Source organism: Myotis nattereri (genome assembly GCF_964212035.1).
Source record: "Myotis nattereri genome assembly, chromosome: 1".
In the NCBI taxonomy this organism is placed as follows: Eukaryota; Metazoa; Chordata; class Mammalia; order Chiroptera; family Vespertilionidae; genus Myotis; species Myotis nattereri.
The window spans coordinates 12,192,503-12,213,175 of record NC_138075.1 but is presented as its reverse complement, the minus strand read 5'-3'; the positions used below and the strand labels follow the sequence as shown (position 1 = coordinate 12,213,175).

The window sequence follows — 20,673 nt, the reverse complement described above, 5'->3', positions numbered from 1 at the left end:
GTGAACCCACACTCGGCCTGGAGGAGGGACCTTGTCAGGCTGCATCCAGGCGTCCCTCCCAGATCGGATCTGCACACAGTAGGCACTGCCTTTATTGCTCAAACGGACGGATCAGCGAGAACATATATTCAGTAGTTTTCAGGCGATCGCAGTCATGCTCTGAGTCCCTAACTTGGCTAGGTAATGAGGAATCTGCAAAGAAGCACCGAGTCCTGAGCCCCCAGCCTGGCACTCAGCCCCTCCCATGCTAAACCTGCTCACCTGTCCTGGCCGACCCCACCCCCCTCTCTCCTTGACATTTCCAGGATGGGCCCGCTTTCCTCACACCCAGACCTCTCACCAGGCTGCCCCAACAGTGGTCCTGCACAGCTTTCACGGACCACACCGAGCCCCCGACACCCTCTGCCTGCATCTCAAGTACCCGACACACACTGATACGTAGTAAGTGTTCATTTGATGTTTATTAAATAAATAAATCAGACATTTCTGAAACACTGAGCAAATATGTTTACAAGAGCTGAAAATGTACGCGTTAAAAATGTACCACACACACAGACACAAATCCTCTATGTACAATGAATATGTAAAAACACTATTGAAGCCTTAGCCGGTTTGGCTCAGTGGATAGAGCGTCGGCCTGGGCTTCATTCCCGTAGGGAGCAAGTACCTCGATTGCAGGCTCCTCCCCGACCTGGGCCCTGGTCAGGGTTCCTGCAGGAGGCAACCAATCGATGTGCTTCTCTCATATCAATATTTCTGTCTGTCTTTCCCTCTCTCTTCCACTCTCCCTAAAAAAATCAATGGAAGAATATCCTCAGGTGAGGATTAAAAATAAATAAATTAAACAAACAAACAACTATTGAAGTCTTCTAATAAGTCTGGAGTCTAGTTAACAGTATTGCACCAATGGCAATGTCCTGGTAAGATATCATTGTGGGGGGAGCTGGAGGAAGAACGAATGGGGTCTATTCTACACTTTTTGTTTTTTGTTTGTTTTTGCGATTTCTGAGTGTATGATTATTTCAAAATAAAGAGTCGCCAACAAATACACCACACACAAAAGGCACCAAATCAGTAGCTGAGGAGAGACCAGGGACAGCCCAGTTCCCCCTGCAGGGCCCCATCATGTGGGCACACCTGCCACCCTCCCAGTTGAGGAACACGTCCCACCCTTTCTCTCCTGCTCCCTCCTTTCCCTCAGGTCTCGGCTGAAATTTCCTTCTTTCAGAGACATCTCCCCAGACACCAGCACCCCAAGCCCTTCCCCACACGGCTCATCTACTTCCTGCAGGAGGCCGTGAGAACAGTGCGTTGCCCCACTGTTGCCCCGGGGCCAGGCCATCTCCTGGCCCACAATACTTAAGGAATAGCTTGTGAATGAATAATAAATATATTAATGACAAAAGTGTATCAGAAACAGATGCTGAGAGTGGTATTGTTGGCCTTAAAGCCTTACTAATTAAAGATAACAATAAAAACCAAACACTTTACAAAACACAGCCCTTTCACCAGGATTCACAGGAAAGAACTTGGGAGCACACTCTTGATGTCTGGAGTGCCAGGAGAAAGCAGATGCCTGAGGGCCAGTGCCACCAGCATAGACCTCCAGCCAGGGCTGCTGCAGAGAAGGAGAGACAGGCCCTGCCCACAGGGACCTCTGCTCTGGATCATCAGCCTTCTGTCTAGTGAGATAACCCTGTCAACATCGAAGTTTCCATTCATGAACGCTTCCTGACACATCAGGGAGCTTGGGGCCTGCGCCTCCATACTTCTGAGTTCTCGCTGGCTAGAGGAATGCCAGGGGCTACTTAACTTGGGCAAGCAGCGACCCTTGGCCCTTCCGGGCAAACCTCTCCACTGCAGGTGGGCCACTTTGGTGAGCTCTCCTGACATGCAGACAGTTCCTCCTTTTCTCCCTTACGGGGACCCCAATACTGGAAAAAGCATCCAAGGTAGAATGCATTAGACTGGGATGTTAAGGAATACGGCTAATGCCGCCAAAAGCTATCTCAAGGTCCTGGCCAGAGTGGTCCGCCACCTGTGAACCAGGAGGTCACGGTTCGATTCCCGGTCAGGGCGCGTGACCAGGTTTCAGGCTCGATCCCCAGCAGGGGCTGTGCATGAGGCAGCCAATCAACGATTCTCTGTCATCACTGATGTTTCCGTCTCTCCCTTCCTCTCTCTGAAATCAATGAAAACATTTTTAAACGCCATCTCACGAGGCACCCTTGCTCCAGGGCCAGAAGAAGTGGGGGCTCCCCTGATGGTTTGCCGGTGGACCCTGCAGTGAAGATGAAACAGACCCCATTCTTCTCCAGGGTCCATCAGCGGAGTGGACACGGGGCCACCAACACATGAGGACGTGCCATGGATGGGAGGCACAGAGCTGCCTCTGTCTTCCTCCTGCTTCCCAGCCTGCCCCCCGCCCCAGACCTGGTGTTCCTGCACTACCTGCAGCTGAGAGGCAGCTCAGGTGTCTATTCACACAGCCTTCCTCAGAACTCTGGCCCAGAGGTGCCATCCTCCCCGCCGACAAGGAAGCAATCCTGGCATCATAAACACAGGGCCAGAGTGTCTAGCACAAACTTACACGTGATCCCTCTTCCCAGAACCTTCTCTGAGAAAGCTCCCGTAATAGTCTCCGAAGTGGCTCCACCCCTCTGGCTCACCTCTTCAGCAGCACCTGGCAGGAAGTTTTCAGAGGCCACACAAGCTGGGTTCACACCACCGGCCACATGCAAAGGGGTTCCCCGGGACTCACAGATCCAAGTGTTCCCAGGAATGTGAAGAGGGATCCGACACCTCCATCACCTCAGGGACTGCGAGGCCACTTCTGTCCCCTCTGGCAGATGAAGGCTGGCTGGTTGGTGCCCTCACCTGGGGAACTTTTTCCATTGAAATCTCTGGAGCTGCCCACATGCCGTAGGCTTAGGAAGTCATGCTGGGTCGTATCGGAAAAAATGCTTATTCCAGGTTTTAGGTTTTCGTGTTCTTTTTACCAGGCTGATTATTCCGGGAGGACACTGGCCTGGTCCCCATTGCATTAGCTTTATTTCTTTTTATAAACTATGTGTCCCCCCCACCCCACAACCACCACCACACATAGAGTTTCTACCAACTGCCTCCAAATGAGTCCCAGTGTGAACACGGCTGAGCACAGGCGCAGGGAGAAGTCAGCCACAAACGCCCGGCCCGTCTCTCCAGGAGCCCCTGGTGCTCCAGCCTCCAGGGGCTCCCCAGTGCCTCTGGTCCACCACTTCCCCTTATTTTCCCTCCTTCTCACCTCTTTTCCTCTCACGCCTGCCCCTTCCTAAATCACAACTCAGCCACCGAGGCACACAAGGTACTCTGCTTAAAGACAACTGAGATGGAAGTGCATTCACTGCCCCTCACGCCTGCCACATCGGGGCAGCTATTTTGCTACCAAATATGACTTTGCCAAACTAAAACAAAAACAACTCCACTTACTTCTCCTCTTTTCCACCTCTCTTCCAACTGACAGCCAGCGTAGGGGACACCTGTTTTGTATCACTTGCTGGTACCCCCTGACTGTGCAGACAACTGTTTTGCCCACAAGCACGAACCCTGCCCGTGTTGGAAAGGTTCTTGGAGTCCTAATTAAGAGCCATTTCCAGGCACAGCGAGATGTGGCTCAGCGAGATGAATCAAGACCTTGCCCACCAGGACTCCACAGCCCAGTAAAGGACACACCCTTGCAGGAGTTTCTACACAGTGTGGTAAGTCCTGTAATGAAGGTAGCAACCAACTATCATGACAGCTTGCAAGGCACATGGCCTCTGTAGTTAAAGCAAACCCTTTAACATGAGCAAGAAAATTCAGGTGCTTGGGCAGCTGAGCAAGAACCTGGACCAGTCTGAGTTTTTTCCTTCTCTGGGGATTCCCCAGTTCAATGACTGTCCCAATCACCACTCGGATCCCCTGCATACAGCCTAGTAGGGAGCACAGTGTTTCATGATGGGAAAAGAGAAGGCAGCAGCAAGGGGCACGCCTGAATCTTCATCTAGAGAACGTGGAGAAAACCAGGAATGACAATGCTCACTCAGAAAGAGATGGCCACAGCCCCTGGCACCGAACATGTGCTAGTTCTCGCTGCTGGTACCCTGCCACGGGTGGTGCTGATAATCAGGAATTCAGCCGAGGCTGGGACCTGCCCGGGGCCCCTAAGTACAGACACTGCACAACACTGGCCCCTTCTCTCCATGGCTCTTACCTTCCCAGACTCAGACACAGCCCTCGGCTGGGGAAGGAAATGAGTCCTGGCCCAGCAAGACCAGCCAGCCTCTAATAGAGAAGGGTGTGATCCAGGCACTTTACGTACCTGCTCAGGTGTGTTTACTGCCGTCCACCATCACCTGCTCCAGCCCTAAGTGCCTTGTGGGCAGAGAGCATGGTTTCATTACATGCTACAGAGAAACAGGGCTGGGCACATGCTTAACAAATAGTCAGGAAATGTCTCATCTAGAAGAGGCTCTCAAAGAGGGTTATATCCCAGCTTTTCATTCAAAAAATACAATCATTCACTAAATAATTTGAAATACAGAAAAAACTATTTAATCTAAATGGTCAATAGTCTCACCACCTAAACATATTAGTCCTATGTAAACATTAAAAAAACATAACAACAATGATAGATGCACCCTTGTTGGTTGTGGGTTTTTTTTGTGTGTGTTTTTTTTTAAGAGAAAATGTAATGTGCAAAAAGTTGCCTTCCCTCCTACCTGGAACCCTCTGTCCTCCCTACTTTTTTTCTTGTGTGTCCTGCCAAAAATAGTTATGAAAATCTGAGCACATAAATGCATGTGTGTGTATACACACACACACACATTATATATGATTAAATTTTTTTACATACATAGGACCCTACTTTCCTGCAACTTGTTTGTTTTTTTTCACTTAAGGAGGTGTATGGTCTGCATGCTTGTGTCCCCCCCCAAATTCACATACTGATATCCTACCCCCCAATGTGACGGTATGGGGAGGTGGGGCTGTGGGAGGGAATTAGGTCCTAGGGGCAGAGCCCTCACGCATGGCATTAGTGCCCTTATTAAAGGGATCCCACAGAGCTCCCGGCCCCTTCCTCCATGTGAGGACATGGGAGGTCTATGACCTGCAAGAGATTCCCTCAGGGAGCCCCACTGGCACCTTGCCCTTGGACTTCCAGCCTCCAGAGCTGTGACAAATATATTTCTGCTCCTGCTGAGCCGCCCAGCTTGGGGCATTTTGCTATAGCCGCCCAAACGGACTACGACAGAAGGCAACGAAGTCCCCAAACCAGAATGCCTGCTCTGTACCCCTGCGCCGTTACACACCACAGTCACCATTTCCTGCTGCTTCGGGGAGCAGGTCCACAGCAGGCACTTCTAAGGGGCAACTTGTGGAGTCATATCACTTTTAAAAAAAATGCTTTTATTGATTTCAGAAAGGAAGGGAGAGAGAGACAGAAACATGAATGATGAGAGAGAATCATTGATCGGCTGCCTCCTGCACACCCCACACTGGGGATCGAGCCCACAACCCGAACAGCATGTGCCCTGACCAGGAATCGAACCATGACCTCCAGGGTCATAGGTCGATGTTCAACCACTGAGCCACACTGGCCGGGCATGTAACTTTTGACAGATACTGCCAATGCCCTCCAGACGCTCCATCAGTGCACCTGCCATGTAGACTGAGAGGGGGTGTTTGTCTCACAACCTCTTTCCAGAACTGGATATTCTCGAATTCCTTCAGGTTTGCCATGCAGACAAGTGACAAATGGTATCTTCTTGTTTTGATTTGAGCCTTTTTAAAATTATGAGTGAGGAGGTTTAAGTTACAGATGAGAAAAAGAAAGACCTAGTAGCCCCTAACTGGCTAAAAGTCTACCCTGAGCTATTTCTAGAGATGAACCGGGACCAGATGTCGGATCTAGAACCGCCCGGAGGAGGCCCTGACCCCCAGCACAAGGAGAGTCTGATGGCCAGCAGCCAATCTGCTTCCTGCTTCCCGTTCAGGGCACACCTGGGCCAGGGAGGCCCAGGGGAGGTGAGCGTCCCTCGGACCGGCCATTCCGAGGCCTGTTTCCTCTGCCAGACGGGGGAATCTAGGCCCTGTCCCTGGCCCAGGAAGGCTGCTGCGTGCAGCTAGCAGATAAAGGAAGCATGGCCTCCACACTGTCTGAGGTGCCTGGGTTTTGCCTCCTGCTCACGTCCTTGCAAACCTCTCTTGTGCCTGAGAGCGAAGTGGTTCGTGTTGTGACTGGCCCTTCACATTCCTCTCTCCCTGTGGCGCTGGGCTTCTCTGACCTGGGAAAGAAAGCTGGTCGGAGCAGGGAAGGGATCTCCTTCGATTCCCCTCCTGGGACCTCCCCAGGCAGGAACAGAGCAGGTGTTCCCCACGTGCCGTGGGGGTGCGGGCACCTGATCTGGGTGGGGGGGTGGCTCGAAACGTGCTTCTCGCTGGCCCTGTGGCCTGGGGTGCCCTCCTCTAAGCCTGGCTGTCCTCACCTGAAGGGTGGAAATGACACCGACGTCTGCTTTGCCAAGCACACGGGACTGTGTTGGGCAGAGGACACCGTGTGCGTGCCGGGGCTTTGAAACCAAAGCGCCCACAGATGGAGGCTCTCAGGGAGGGTCCAGAGCTGGTGGCCGCTGCTCCGACGGGAAGGCTCAGGGAGCAACAGTCCCCAGACAGCCCTGCCCCTGCTCCGAGGTCCTCCTGCAGCCTCCACCCCCCACCGCCCACCCGAGCGGGCCAGGGCCACGCTGCTCCTCATGACACAGGCTGCGTCAAGGCTTCATCTCGATTGTGCAAAGATCTCTTTCATAAGCGTCTATTTATAACCAGCCAAACGAGATGTTCAGCAACGAGAACTCCAGGAACTTTATATTCGCTGGCAGGACCGGGGAGCACAGCTCTGCTTACTGGATTTTCTCAGCCAACAAATACTCCTCGCGCCTTAGAATGAAACAGTAAAGTGGCCATTTCAAAGGGAATCATCCTACAATTGTTACATATTTCTCTACTACGTTCTTTAAAAAAAAAGAGAGAGAGTTAAATACAGTTCCATCTTTTTCCTTATCTCTCTGCCACTGTCACAGACATCCGACTAAGTCTGGCATCGTAAGAACCTGTTCTGCCACTTACCACACTGAGACTTTAGGCAAATCATTTAACCTCTTTGTACCTACGTTTTGTCACCTACAAAAGTAAAGAGAATCAGAACTAACAAACAAAATAGGGACAGACTCCTAGATAGAGAGCAGGCAAGCAGCTCTGGTGGGGGTGGGGCTGGGGGGATTGAGCAAAAAAGAGACTGGAACTCACAGACATGGACCACAGTGTGCTGACTGTGTGGACGAGGGGCGTGGATGGAGGTGGAAGAGGATATGAGGAGATGGAAAAGATAAAATAAAACAAAGGGGAGAAAATAATTTTTTTTTTTAAAAAAGCAAAGAGAATCAGAAAACGAAGTTTATCAGGAGTGTGGCTGCTCTGAGAACACCACACCCACAAGGCCCTATCTGCTTCAAGGTTAGTGCCTGGATTTGGAGAAAGCCGTCTTGTCCTCTGAGATATTTTTGGCTTCTTCCTAAATCTTGGCTAAATGCCAGGTGGCCGAATTTGCTGGCTACATGAGGCTCCCTGCTGTGGGCCTTATATAAATCCCTTGTGGGGGCCTTAAAGAACATAATTAAGGCCCCAGTGGAACTCATTACACCAACCACCCAAGCCCAGACCCAAGGGCTCTGCTCCAAGCACAGAGCAAGCACCCCGCCGCTGGGCTGAGGCTAAAAGCAGAGCAGAGAGAATGGAGGTGAAGACAACGAGCATCCCTGAGCCACCTGGCCAGTGAGGGCAACTTCCCTGCAGCCAGCTGGACACACAGACCAACACCCCAACCAACCGGGCTTTGTCTCTCTAGAAAGAAACCTTCAGGTGCTCACTTAAGAAAATGAAATCTAGCCCGGCTGGCATGGCTCAGGGGTTGAGAGCTGACCTATCAACCAGGAAGTCACGGTTCCACTCCCAGTCAGGACACATGCCCGAGTTGCGGGCTCGATCCCCAGTGTGGGGCATGCAGGAGGCAGCCAATCAATGATTCTCTTTCATGATGTTGCTATTTCTCTCTCTCTCTCTCTCTTCTCTCTCTCTTCTCTCCCTCCCGCCCTCCCTCCCTCTCTGAAATCAATTAAAAAATCCTATATAATAACAAGGTGATATGCAAATTGACCCTAATGGCAGAACAACCAGAATGAATGCTCAACCAGTCACTATAAGGTGCACTGACCACCTCTTGGTCTCTTCCCCTGGCCGACAGGTTCCGATCACCCAATGGCGAATGGGGAACCAGGGGTGGGTGGCGGGGGATGTAGGCAGTGCCAGGCCAAGGAACTCCATTGCTAATTCAGATGTAAACAGAATTTAAATTTTTTTTAAAATTGATCTTAAAGATAAGAAGGGAAGAAGGGAGAGGGAGAGAGAGGGAGGGGGAGGGTGAAAGATAAGAAGGGAGGGAGGGAGGGAGGGAGGGAGGGAGGGAGGGAGGGAGGGAGGGAGAAAGAGAAAGTGATATGAGAGAGAAACATCAACTGGTTGCCTCCCACATGAGCCCGAATGGAGAAGGAACCTGCAACCTGAGTATGTGCCCTGATCAGGAATCAAACCCGCCACCTTTTGGTGTACAGGATGATGCTCCAAACAGCCAGAGCCAGACACAATTTTTAATTACAAGAAGCCACATTCCTTTCCAAAAGGTAAATTTTAAAACGATGCTCTCAAACAGCCCCCACAACCCCCAGTTCCTGTCCTGAGCCCAGTGAACCGGTTTCCAGGTAAGGGCCTGACATTAACACCTGCTCCAAATATGCATCCACCGGTGGAGGAGGAGGCATTCACTTTATAATAAACTCCAATTCCTGACGTGGAAGATTTCCTCCTGGACACTCCTGTTCGACACAGGCTCATCCTCCAGATGTCAGGCTGGTCTACTCCAATGGGAGTCCTCTGTTGCCTTTATTTTCCCTGTTGAATCCAGAGTTTTAAAGTGCAGTGGCTTGAACATCACTATGAGCTGATGCTGAGTCAGGCTCAACCCCATTTGTTATGCCTCCAGAGGCATATTTCAATGCATCATTTTATTTACCATATACAATGTGAATGAGGACAAGAAGGCACTCTCCTACACTAAAAAAATCCACAAACTAAGTTCTTCTGTAGCAAGATGTATCAGAATGGATGTCATCCACAGTTGCAATGCGGTCTAGGAATGTTGCTAAGCTGTGACCGATAAAATCTGCCCTTTTCTTTTCTTTTAAATGTTTTTATTGATTTTTAGAGAAAGAGGAAGGGAGAGGAACAGAGAGACAGAAACACCGATGAGAGAGAAACATCATCGATAGGCTGCCTCCTGCATCCCCCCACTGGGGATCGAGCCCGAAACCCAGGCATTTGCCCCAACTGGGAAATCAAACCAGCGACTTCTTGGTTCATGGGTAGACGAGCCACACCAGCCAGGCTAAATCCTCCCATTTCTAAAGAACAGACACAGACACAGACTGGGTTTCCATGAAGCCACTGATGCAGCCCTCCTGGGTCAGACGTATTGTTTTAGCCGTCGCTATCTTTTAACTCACACATTAGTTTCAACCTAGTCATTTTAGTGACCCGAATAACTAGACCATGATTGAGTTTCTTAGGTTGTTAAAGTGACTAGATCGGAGCTCCTGCTGATGAATCAACAAAATGTTTGGAAATAAATATGAGGGGAAATGGACAGCCAACCAATTGGATGTCAAAGCCACACAGCACCTGCCTGCCACCCAGATCCTCGACCCAAGCCTTACAATTTATACCTAAATTCTGGCTGCCCCAGGTGCCCAGGGTCAATCTCTAAGTACTTGGAGATGTGTGTCACAGAACCACTTGAATGTAATCGTCAATTAAATTATTAATGAGAGAACTATACAAATAAAAGCATCATGCTCTTTTATGTGGTAATAATTATTATAATAAGCAATGCAAATTGAATAATAAGAATTATCGGGACAGTTCAGTGATAAGCTAACAATTTCCGGCAATCAGACCAAACATCCCTACTGAAGCTGTTTAATAAAGTAAATAGCAGCTTGTTTACACTTTTGTTGAGTTCAGCACACATACATCCAGAGGCTATTTATGTGTCCTGGGTAGAAGAGCTAAAAAAAGAAGTGGAAAATGGGCAAAGGACCTGAATAGACACTTCTCCAAAAAGGACATGCAGATGGCCAATAGACAAATGAAAAGATGTTCAATGTCACTAATCACCAGAGAGATGCAAATTAAAACTGCAATGAGGTATCACCTCACATCTGCCAGAATGGCTACCATCAATAAATCAACAAACAGCAAGCCCTGGTGAGGATGTGGAGAAAAGGGAACCCTAGTACACAACCGGTGGGAACTGATGGAGCCATTATGGAAAACAGCATGGAGTTTCCTCAAAAAATTAAATATGGAACTGCCTTTTGTCCCAGCAATCCCCCTTCTGGAAATATATCCTAAGAATCCCAAAACACCAAACAGAAAGAATGTATGCCCCCTATGTTCATAGCAGTATTATTTATTTACAATAGTCAAGATCTGGAAACAGCCCAAGTGCCCCTCTGTAGATGAGTGGATAAAAAAACCCGTGGTACATTTACTCAACAGAATACTACGTGGCTGTAAAAAAGAAGGAACTCTTACCCTTTGATACAGCACGGATGGACCTGGAGAGCATTACACTAAGTGAAATAAGCCAGTCAGAGAAAGACAAATATCATATGATCTCACTAATACGTGAAATCTAAAGAACAAAATAAACTGACAAAATAGAACCAGAGGCATGGAACAGACTGACAGATCTTAGAAGGGCGGGGGGACTGGATGAAAGAAGATGAGGAGATTAGCCAAGGAAAATATACACATAGCCCATGAACAGACAACAGTGTGGTGAAAGTCATGGGTGGGGGTGGCAGGTGGCAGGGCTGGGTGGAGGTGGGCAAAGGAGGGAAAAATAGGGGACATCTATAATAGTGTCAACAATAAAAGTATTAGAAAATAAAAGAAGTGGAAGCCAAGTAATAAAAAAGTGGAACTAGTTACACTGGGGGTAATTTAGATATTTCCCCATCTTAAGAAAACAATAAACCCTATCAATTGTCCTAGAATCAAATAACATAATTTATCCACACATACATATACACAGACATATATACCAACCTACACATATCATCTATAATAATAAAAGCGTAATATGCTAACTAGACCAGACAGCCGAACGACCTTCTGGACATCCTTCTGGATGACCTTCCAAACGAAGCCAGGGCTGTGAGGGCTGAGCCCCTTGCACGAATTTGTGCATCAGGCCTCCAGTATATAGAGGTCTGATGCATGAAGTATGTGCACTGGGGTGGGGGGTGGGGGCTCAGCCCAGCCCATGCCCTCTCACAGTCCGGGAGCCCTCGGGGGATATCCGACTTCTGTGGAGGCAAGAGAGGTTCCTGCCACTGCTGCCACCGCCACTGCGCTTGCCAGCTGTGAGCCTAACTTCTGGCTGAGTGGTGCTCCCCCTGTGGGAGCACACTGACCAGCAGGGGGCAGCTCCTGCTTTGAGCATCTGCCCTCCGGTGGTCAGTGCGTCACAGTGACCAGTGGTTTCGCCGTGTTGATTTGCATATTAGCCTTTTATTATATAGGGTAACACTATAGATTCTTGTAACTACGGATAATGTTCCATTTGCATTCATGTGAGGGATAAAGTTAAATGCCATAGTAATAATAGGCCGTCACTATTTAGAAGCACTCATCCAGCACCTACCTACCTATCACTTAGCCACACAGGGCTCTGTAAACGAGTCGGCCATTTTCTTGTTTATCTGCGAGGGCCCCGCTGGAACTCTCTGGAAATCACTGTCCTCAGTTAGGGCTCAGCACTGCCCACTTCTCTACCCGTTCACCCAAGACTGATTCAGGAGAGGTATCCTTCACCGGATCAAACTCATCACAGGGACAGCCTGTTAACTCTCACTGTGCGCAATCGGGACCGTCCAGTAAAACCATTTCCTGCCTCCTTTTGTTCACCTGGAAAGATATGTATTATGTGTGAGGTCATGGCATCCTCTGGTACACAAGAAAAAAATGTCAACGGTGGTGAGGCCTCCTCAGCTTCCAGCAAGAATAAAGGAATGGGGAAGAGGAGGTGGAACGTACTTGCTGTCAGATGTGCTCACCTCCCAAACAAACACACCTTCTATGCGGGTCTGAGTGTCAGATACGAGCCCCGCTGTTCAGAGGCCACTGGACTGGGCTGGGGTGATACCATGCCTTTTACGTATTGACCAGGCCAGTTTGGATGCCATTCTCTCAAGGGGTACCAACTTCAACACAGTTCTTCCTCTCCCGTCCTAGGAGGTGCCCCTGCTCCGAGTTCCAGTTGTTCCCTTGACCCTAAACCTATGCCATTAAACAGAAAGTTCTTGTTTGTGCTGCGTGTGGTTGCCACCTCTCGCGGAGCTGCGAGCTTTGAGCACAGTCAAGACTCGGTCCCTGGTTAATGCCAAAATATCCATTTAAGAATTCCTGTGCCCACACCACATGCGAGAGTGAGAGTGATATAAAGGCGGACACATAAGTAGATGCACTCCAGGGAGAGCGTGGGTACAGGACAGCATCTTCCGTGGGGAGGAGCCGCTCCCTCGCTGCCTTGCAGGGGCCGGGTCTGCCAGGTTTCTGCCCGGAGACCCATGTGTGACTGTGAATTCTTACCCAGAATTCTGTGCACAGATGCCTGCTCATCTTTTCAAATGCTATTTCCCTTCTCCTTCAACCAGGAAAAAAAGTCTTTAAAACATTTTTTATATGTTTTGGTTGATTTTTTTTTTTTAGAGAGAGAGGAAGGGGGAGGGATAGAGAGATAGAAACATCAATTGGCTGCCTCCTGCATGCTCCCTACTGGGAACTGAGCCCACAACCAGGGAATCCAACCATGACCTCTTGGTCTATGGGCCCTCAACCGCTGAGCCACAACGGCCGGGCAGGGAAAAAAGGCTTAATTGCTGGTAGGCCTTAACACTTGCTAATCTCCTTTCTAATAAGGAGGATAAGCCACAGGCTGCAGACCTCCAGCAAACAGTAGTAGGAGCCAGTGAGGAAGACATAGAGGGAGGCGAGACTAACCCAGGAGAAAGGGTAAGGGAACCCACTCCAGCAAGTGCCCAGATGATTTTGCACGGCAATAAAATTTCAAAAATAGTTTCAGGGACAAGCATAGGTTGCCAACTTCTTGTTTTGCCAAGTAAGGATACTGAACTCACTATCGCGTGCTGATTTTCCTCTTTGCCTTGGACTCGGGGAAAGGTCATGTTTGACCACTTGCTTGTGCGTATATGTCTGTTCCCCCACCCGCACCCTCACCCCAACCTCAGCGTTACACTCTAAGCTCCAGCAGCCCACGTCAGAACTCCCTCTGCCCTCCACGCAGGAGGCCCCTTGAAATAGACCGGACTGGATCCAGAATCTGAGAATTATTACTTATTTCCTCATTTCACTTGAGAACTTTTTGCATTTCCTTATCTTCCTTCAGAGAATTTCTGTGAAACGGCCTTTCTAAGATGACTTAACTACAAAGCCATCTCAAAAAATAAAACACCGAAAAATAAAACACACATCTTATACACTGGATTCATTTCAACCCTTGATAAGAAAGTAGTATAAATATATATGCTTCTTATGGAAATGAATTCTAATGAAAGGGTGTATTCGCACTTTCAGCCTCGGGGCCTGACCTACAATGGCCAAGAATGCATGTGCAAAGAATGTGAATGCCTTCTTCTGCAGAAGCAAATGACCAGAGACTTCCCATCCGTTCATCTTGACATAACCTATCCACAGCCAGCCAAGACGGCTGCTCTGAAGGAAACCAATTTGCAGACCCTGGACCAGAACCAGGACTTGCAGCAACAACTAAGGATTTAGATGAGTTTAGTTTCTGAATTCTTGGGAGACAATGGCCATATCTATTAATGTGTCCTGCACAATGCCTATTTGCCATGAACAGAAATCTCCCTTATCCCTTCACACCAGCACTCTGGATCCGGCCTCCTCATCCCTCACAAACAGCTTGCAAAGGGCCTTCTGCACAAACGAAGGAATTCACAGTCACTGTGTTACCTTTCAGGACACAGAGACTGACTCAGAAATGTTTCAGATGAATTCTCAATTAAATAAAAATGGGTTTTAATTTCACTTCCCTTTATCGGGCAGGACCATACACTCTCAAGTAAGGACAATTATAGTCATTTTAAGAGCTACTCTAAACAGAGTGTTTCCTATCTGCCAAACACTCTGCCAAGTATTTTATGTGAATTATTTTATTTCGGCCAGGCCGGCATGGCTCAGTGGTTGAGCATCAACCTATGAACCTGGAGATCATGGTTCGATTCCCAGTTGGGGCACATGCCCAGGTTTGGGGCTCCATCCCCAGTAGGGGGCATGTGGGAGGCTGCCAATCAGTGATTCTCTCTCATCATGGCTGTTTCTATCTCTTCCTCCCCCTTCCTTGCTGAAATCAATAAAAATATATATTTTTTAAAAGAATAATTTTATTTAATTATCACACTGTCTGTATAAGGTAAACATCATTCTCCCCATTTTACAGATGGGGAAATGGAGGCACAGGCGCTTACCTTATTGCCTAGGAATCCACAGCTCAGAAATCACACCCAAAGTCACTCAGCTAAAAGAAAGGACTGGAACCTGAAAGCAGGGCTTATATTCTCACCCAAATATCCACTGCCTCCCCCAGGGACCCTGGGCCACTTCACGTAAACCGGTCCTGCCACAGGCCACAGCTTCTATGGTGCGTGCCCTTTGCATGGCTGTGCTTTGAAAACCTGGGTCACCCCCTCTTTCCTTGAAGCCAGTGTTGTTCCCCTTGTTTTACAGTCCTGTTCACGCTTTCTGCCCTCTCTCTCTCAGGGGCTCTAACTTTGGCCCTGGGGTCTTGACGCGCCCTGCAGCTAACCACCCAAAGTTATTCCATCCAATTAGACAAACCCCTTTCTCTCAGGATAGTGGTTGCCATTCCAAAATGGCTCATGACGGACCAAAACTCAGTACTTGTTTTACATAAACCGAGCTCTTCAGAGCTCACACGTTTCTTTCACCTGTTTCAGTTTGTGAGGACAATGGGACTGACGTCATCATGGGAGCTGCTCCCCGATTCTGTCGATGTCTCCCTTCGTCAATTCTGTGGCCCCCGGTCTCCCTGTATGTAGAACACCAACTCTCAGCCTACCACGTGAACATGACTGCAGTGACCAAGTGAGGTAGTAAAAATACTTTGAGAAAAGATTGATGCCGTCCGCAACGCAGGTGTGAACACCACACCTTTTCCAAACAGCACAGGTTACGGCAAATACTGGGCACCGACAAGGCCAAGCTTGGTTGGGTCCAGAAACGCTGTTGCATATATGGGGATTTCCACTGAATTCAAACGCTTCCCAGAAGCACCTAGAGCCCTTAGCAAAGGTTCTAACCGGGCAGCCAATCGGAAAAACCCCGTGGGCCTATGAATCAGTCTTTGGGAGACTTTTTTGTTTTGTGTTTAACATTTGGGTCCCATGGCTGACTCAAGCATAACTTCCTTGGCGTTGAAGGAACTGGGAACTGAGATGAACTGCCCAGTTTTTAATTGCATTTGGCCTCTGTGTACCCCATGTTGTAAGTGCCCCGTCTGTCGGGGCACCGTGAGAACGATGATCTGTCACTGGCTAGTCTGAAAGCCTGGCTGGCGTGGCTCAGTGGTTGAGTGTCGACCTATGAAGCAGTAGGTCAAGGTTGGATTCCCAGTCAGGTCACATGCCCCGGTTGTGGGCTCAATGTTTCTCTCTCTCTCTCCCATCCTCTCTGAAATGAAAATAAATAAATAAATAAATAAATAAATAAATAAATAAATAAATAAATAAAATAAAAAATATATATATATATATATATTTTTAAAGAGCTTTGGTGTCTGAGAAGTTTAGGATTCCTAAGATAAAGGGTTCTAGCCTTCTAAGAATCTCAAATTCTCTCTCTCTCTCTCTCTCTCTCTCTCTCTCTCTCTCTGTGTGTGTGTGTGTGTTTGTGGCTTTTAAAATGGCTTAAATAATGAGAGCATCACAGGAAAATATATGGAATTGTGTTTGATGACTACTTACATACCCTCTACCCTGTCCAGCTGACTGCCTCTGGATGCATCAGATTCCATATTGACATAGATTCCCACAACCCTTCCCCCCCTTCCCCCCCCCCCCCCCCCCCCCGCTTCCTGGAGTCTCTCATTTCCTCCATTGCATTCATTCAGAGGACAAAGAAGACCTCGTAAATGTCATTTCATATTCCAAGCAATTTGCTATAGGCAACTACACCATTACATTGTACAAATAAATTTACATAAATCATTATTAGAATGCTTTATCTTAGCAACATTATTTGGTTCCCAGAGCACAAATTAAATGCATGCTTAAAGCAGAATATTTTAAAGTTATTCCTATATTGTTTATGAGATAGAATTAGAAATTTCCTTTTTCTTTCATAGTGGAATCTTTTTTTGTTTTTGTTTTCTTTGTACATTTAGAAACCACATCTATAATTTTCTAGGGAGGGGATGAGTTCTTGAAGCAAGCAATGCAATCGATGAGTCTGCCACATTTGGTTCATTTTCAGAGACTGTTCCCTTTGATTCCATGGGTTTGGTTTTGAACACTGCTTAGGAAGGTCAGGAACCAGGGAAATTAATACCAGCTTGTGAGTCGATGGGTTTTTGTTTGATATTATTCTGCAAGCAAAAACTGGTCTTTGGTTGTGGTGTGGCTTTTTTTTTTTTTTAAATAAACAAATTTGTACATAAACTTCCTGAAAACAGAGCTGGTTTTTCCTAGCTGTTTGTGTTGGGAGGGTGCCTGTTTGGACCAACTGCATAGCACAGGGCAAGTCTTCACTGGCTAGAGTTCGACTCCACCCTAGATTTCTAAATGCGGTCTTTTCTCCCTATGCAAAACGCATGCCGTTTTAAAGCCAGCTGCACCGTCAACAGCAGGGGAGTGGGGACAGAAAGGGACTGGCGGGAATTCAGGAGACACACTACAGCCCCGGTCCTGCTCCTTTCCGGTTCTGGAGATGTATGGGGGGATCTGGTATCTTCGCTGCTTGTCTGGGTCCTAAGAGGCTGAACTCACCGCTCAGGGCTGCAACCTTCCACCAGCTTGTGGCCTGGGAACAGAGTCCCAAGCCTGTGTCAGGAAAGTGCGGGCCCCATGGGGCCAAGGGCTCAACCTCGTGCCTACGAGCACAGCGTCAGGCCTGGAATCAGAACCGAGTGCTGTCCCTTGAGAGCCGTGTGATCATGAACAATTCAACTCCTTCTGCCTCCGTCACCTCATTATCCGTAGTTACAAGAATCTATAGTGTTACCCTATATAATAAAAGGCTAACATGCAAAGTGTCCCCTCGAGAGTTTGACAGAGGGACTGGTAGTTCGATCGCTTGCTATGACATGCGCTGACCACGAGGGGGCGGCGTGGAACATGGCAGCGACCAGTGGTGGTGGTGGCAGCAGGGTGCTGAGGGAGCCAGGGAAGGAGGAGGCAGGGAGGTGGGGAACCTGATCAGTCCTGATTGCAGGGCAGGCCTAGGGACCCTACCCGTGCAGGAATTTTGTGCACCGGGCCTCTAGTCTGAAAATAAAGAGATTACTCGTACCTACCTCACAAGTTTGGAGACTGAATGAAGCAACGGAGGCAAAAGCTTAGAACAGTGTCTGACACTTAGAAAAAGCTTAGTAAACAGGAAGTAATAATCTCAAAAGATGACCAGTGGGGTCAAACTGGGGTGATCACATAATCTACAGTCTACACCCAGATGTTTCTGGGTGTGAAAGGGAGGACTGTATGATAATTATGTTGGGTTAACTGGCAAATGCTAGGACAGTCCCGGGCGTGTGTGACTACCCAGACGCTAGCCCACGGCCATTCAAGATGTGATAAAGAAATTAAGTAACAATTGTATCTTAAGATATTTTACAACTCATGATACCTTTCAAAGCGCCTTCATACATCTTATTTGCACCTTTAATAAACTATGTAGCCCAGCCAGTATGGCTCAATGGTTGAGCATTGACCTAGGAATCAGAAGGTCGTGGTTCCATTCCCAATCAGGGCACATGCCTGGGTTGTGGGCTCGATCCCCAGTCGAGAGCGTGCAGGAGGCAGGCGAACAATGATTCTCTCTCATCATTGATGTTTCTATCTCTCCCTCTCCCTTCCTCTCCGAAATAAAAAAATTTTTAATAAACTATGTGAAAAAATTATAGGGCTGGGTTCCTGACCCTTTAATAATGACCAAACACGTGGCAAGCATAGAAAAAGTATGGGGTTTCCCCCAGTGACACAGTATTACAGGGACCGTGGGGGCCCCAAGCAATCCTCTGCTCTGCCCTACTTCCCAGCCTCGGGGAAGCGAGACAGGGTCATGTGACTAATTCTGGCCAATGGGTTGTGGATGTAAAGCTGGTTTGGGTCATTTCCAGGCTAAGGCAGTTAAGAATGAGTGTGTATTCTCAACTTTTCCCCCCACACATTGCAGCAGCCAGGAAGCCGTGTTTGAAGATGTAGGTGTCACAAGAGGGAGGAAGCTTGGAACCTCAGAACACTGGCTACAGGCAGGCACACTCGTGGCTGCCGATCCAGGCTCTGCCTCCAGGAAGGCCCAAGCTCCGGGGTCAGCGGGGCTCAGCTGCAGGAGCACCTGAGCGTGCGGGACAATGGACTGTGGCCTGACAGGAAGAGCAGGTGCCTCAGAAGACAACTCTCAGCACTATCTTCAAGACCCAGGCCAGCGAAAGCCGCCACTGCTTTATCCAAGAGCACCCCTGGAAAAGAGCCAGGCGTGGGCAGCATGTACTTGGCCATCTCGGGGCTAATCAGGGCATGTGCTCCCCATCCCTGACCGTGGTCCCTCACGCAGCCCTGAGACTCCCCTGACTTCCAGCTTTCGGAACTCTCTAGATAAGCTCTAGGCATCAACTTATAAACACGTGTCCTTGGCTTATGCTCCCTACCTGTCAATTCCACTCAGCCCAGAATAGCACCCTGTGAATCACCAGGTACTGACCTTACACGATCCCTGGTTCATCCCAAGGCCTTTTCAAGCCACACCTGCCAGGCAGAGCTTGGAGGGAAGGGGTGCACATGTGTAAGAGAGGAGTCAATAATCAGGTAGACAGGCAGAGACCGGGTGTGGACAAACCCAAAGAAGCAGAAAAGGCCAGCAAAGTGGCAGCCAAAGCCAGGGCTGGGGTGACAATGACTGCTATCCCTGAAGGAAGCTGCCAGCCAAGGCCCCACCATAACAGGGCAGGTGAGAATCAGGGTCCTAGTCCAGGCAGCCAGGGCCCCCATTACCCGGGCTCACTGCGGGCTCATTCCCATCTTCCCACCCAGGCGCCTCTCCCCGCCTCCTGGCCTAACGATCCGCAATGATAGAGCCCAGCCCACGCCCTCCCTCTCCCATGGATTCTTCCCTAGTTATTTCACATCCAGTCCTAAAAGTCTCTCAATTCCCTGAACCAGAGAGCTACCATCACTGCCCAGCCCCAGCCCCAGCCCCAGCCCCACATGGCAACACCATGTGCCACCCTCTCATGAGTGGGTGGGCCCTGGGTCTGTGGCTAAGCTGTGAGCCTCACGTCTGTCCCAGGAACATATATTTTAGCCCCATCTGACCCGAGAACACATAACCCATACTCAATAATACTTATGACCTCCATGAAAAGGTATAACATAAGAAGGATTAATTCAAGTAATACTAGTATGTGGTCAGATGAGAAAGAAAATGATTTAGAGGAACTACGGTAGAATCCAGTTTCCACACAAAAAATTCCCAGCGAGGTTCCCTTTGCTTTGTGTGCCTATGAAACGCACCCAAACTTCAAATGAAGATGTGATTCGATGTTTTCATTATCTTAATGCCTAAATTGGATTGACCACATTGCCAGTCTGATCAGCTGCATAAATTGATCATTAAGAAGATTGGGAGGAAGAGGGGCGGATACCAATTGATGGAGACGATCAATTTGGCATCTGCATTTACATGTGGAATAGCGTTGGTATTTCATTTATTCAGTGCAGTCGCTGGGAGGTGTAAGCGAGCTGGTGAAGACCGGCCGTGGTTACCTGAGTCAGAATGGGTCCAGGAAACCGAGGTCAGCATTGCTCCAGTCACGGGAAGGACAGGGAAGCCTCCATTGTCACCGGAACCACGGTCTTCCGGGAGATGATGCTTCTAGTGGCTGGTGGAGAGGAGCAGAAGGAAGATGGGGTTAGAGCCGAGGAGGAGAGAGGACCCTCTCAGCCACAGTGAATGCCATCTCTGGCCGGGCTCTAAAAGATGCCACACTTCAGCGACAGCGCCGATTGCAACAGCACCTCTTTGTTGCTTGGAAAGTTTATTGAAGCGCCGGGTCTTTCACGACGGAGTGTTCTTGAAACTGCCTCACACGGCACAAAAGGACCCAGAGATGTGAAAACGCAGGCCATAGACACTGTGAGATTATCTTCTGTTACTACAACTGCTATTGAGACATTTGTGAGACCGCTTTATTTTACTATGGTT

The 20,673-nt window shown here is 48.7% G+C and overlaps 1 protein-coding gene across 2 annotated transcripts in view; it reads right to left on the bottom strand.

Moving 5' to 3' along the window:
• FOXN3 (forkhead box N3) overlaps positions 1–20,350 on the bottom strand; it is a 273,689-nt gene extending 253,339 nt beyond the window's left edge. Inside the window, exon 1 of one of the 2 annotated variants that reach the window (XM_081099677.1) lies at positions 20,235–20,350. The gene's annotated coding sequence lies outside the window, so the exon portion shown is untranslated. The remainder of the gene's footprint in view (positions 1–20,234) is intronic. The other variant, XM_081099676.1, reaches the window with a different exon arrangement.
• Between the last annotated feature and the right edge of the window lie 323 nt (positions 20,351–20,673).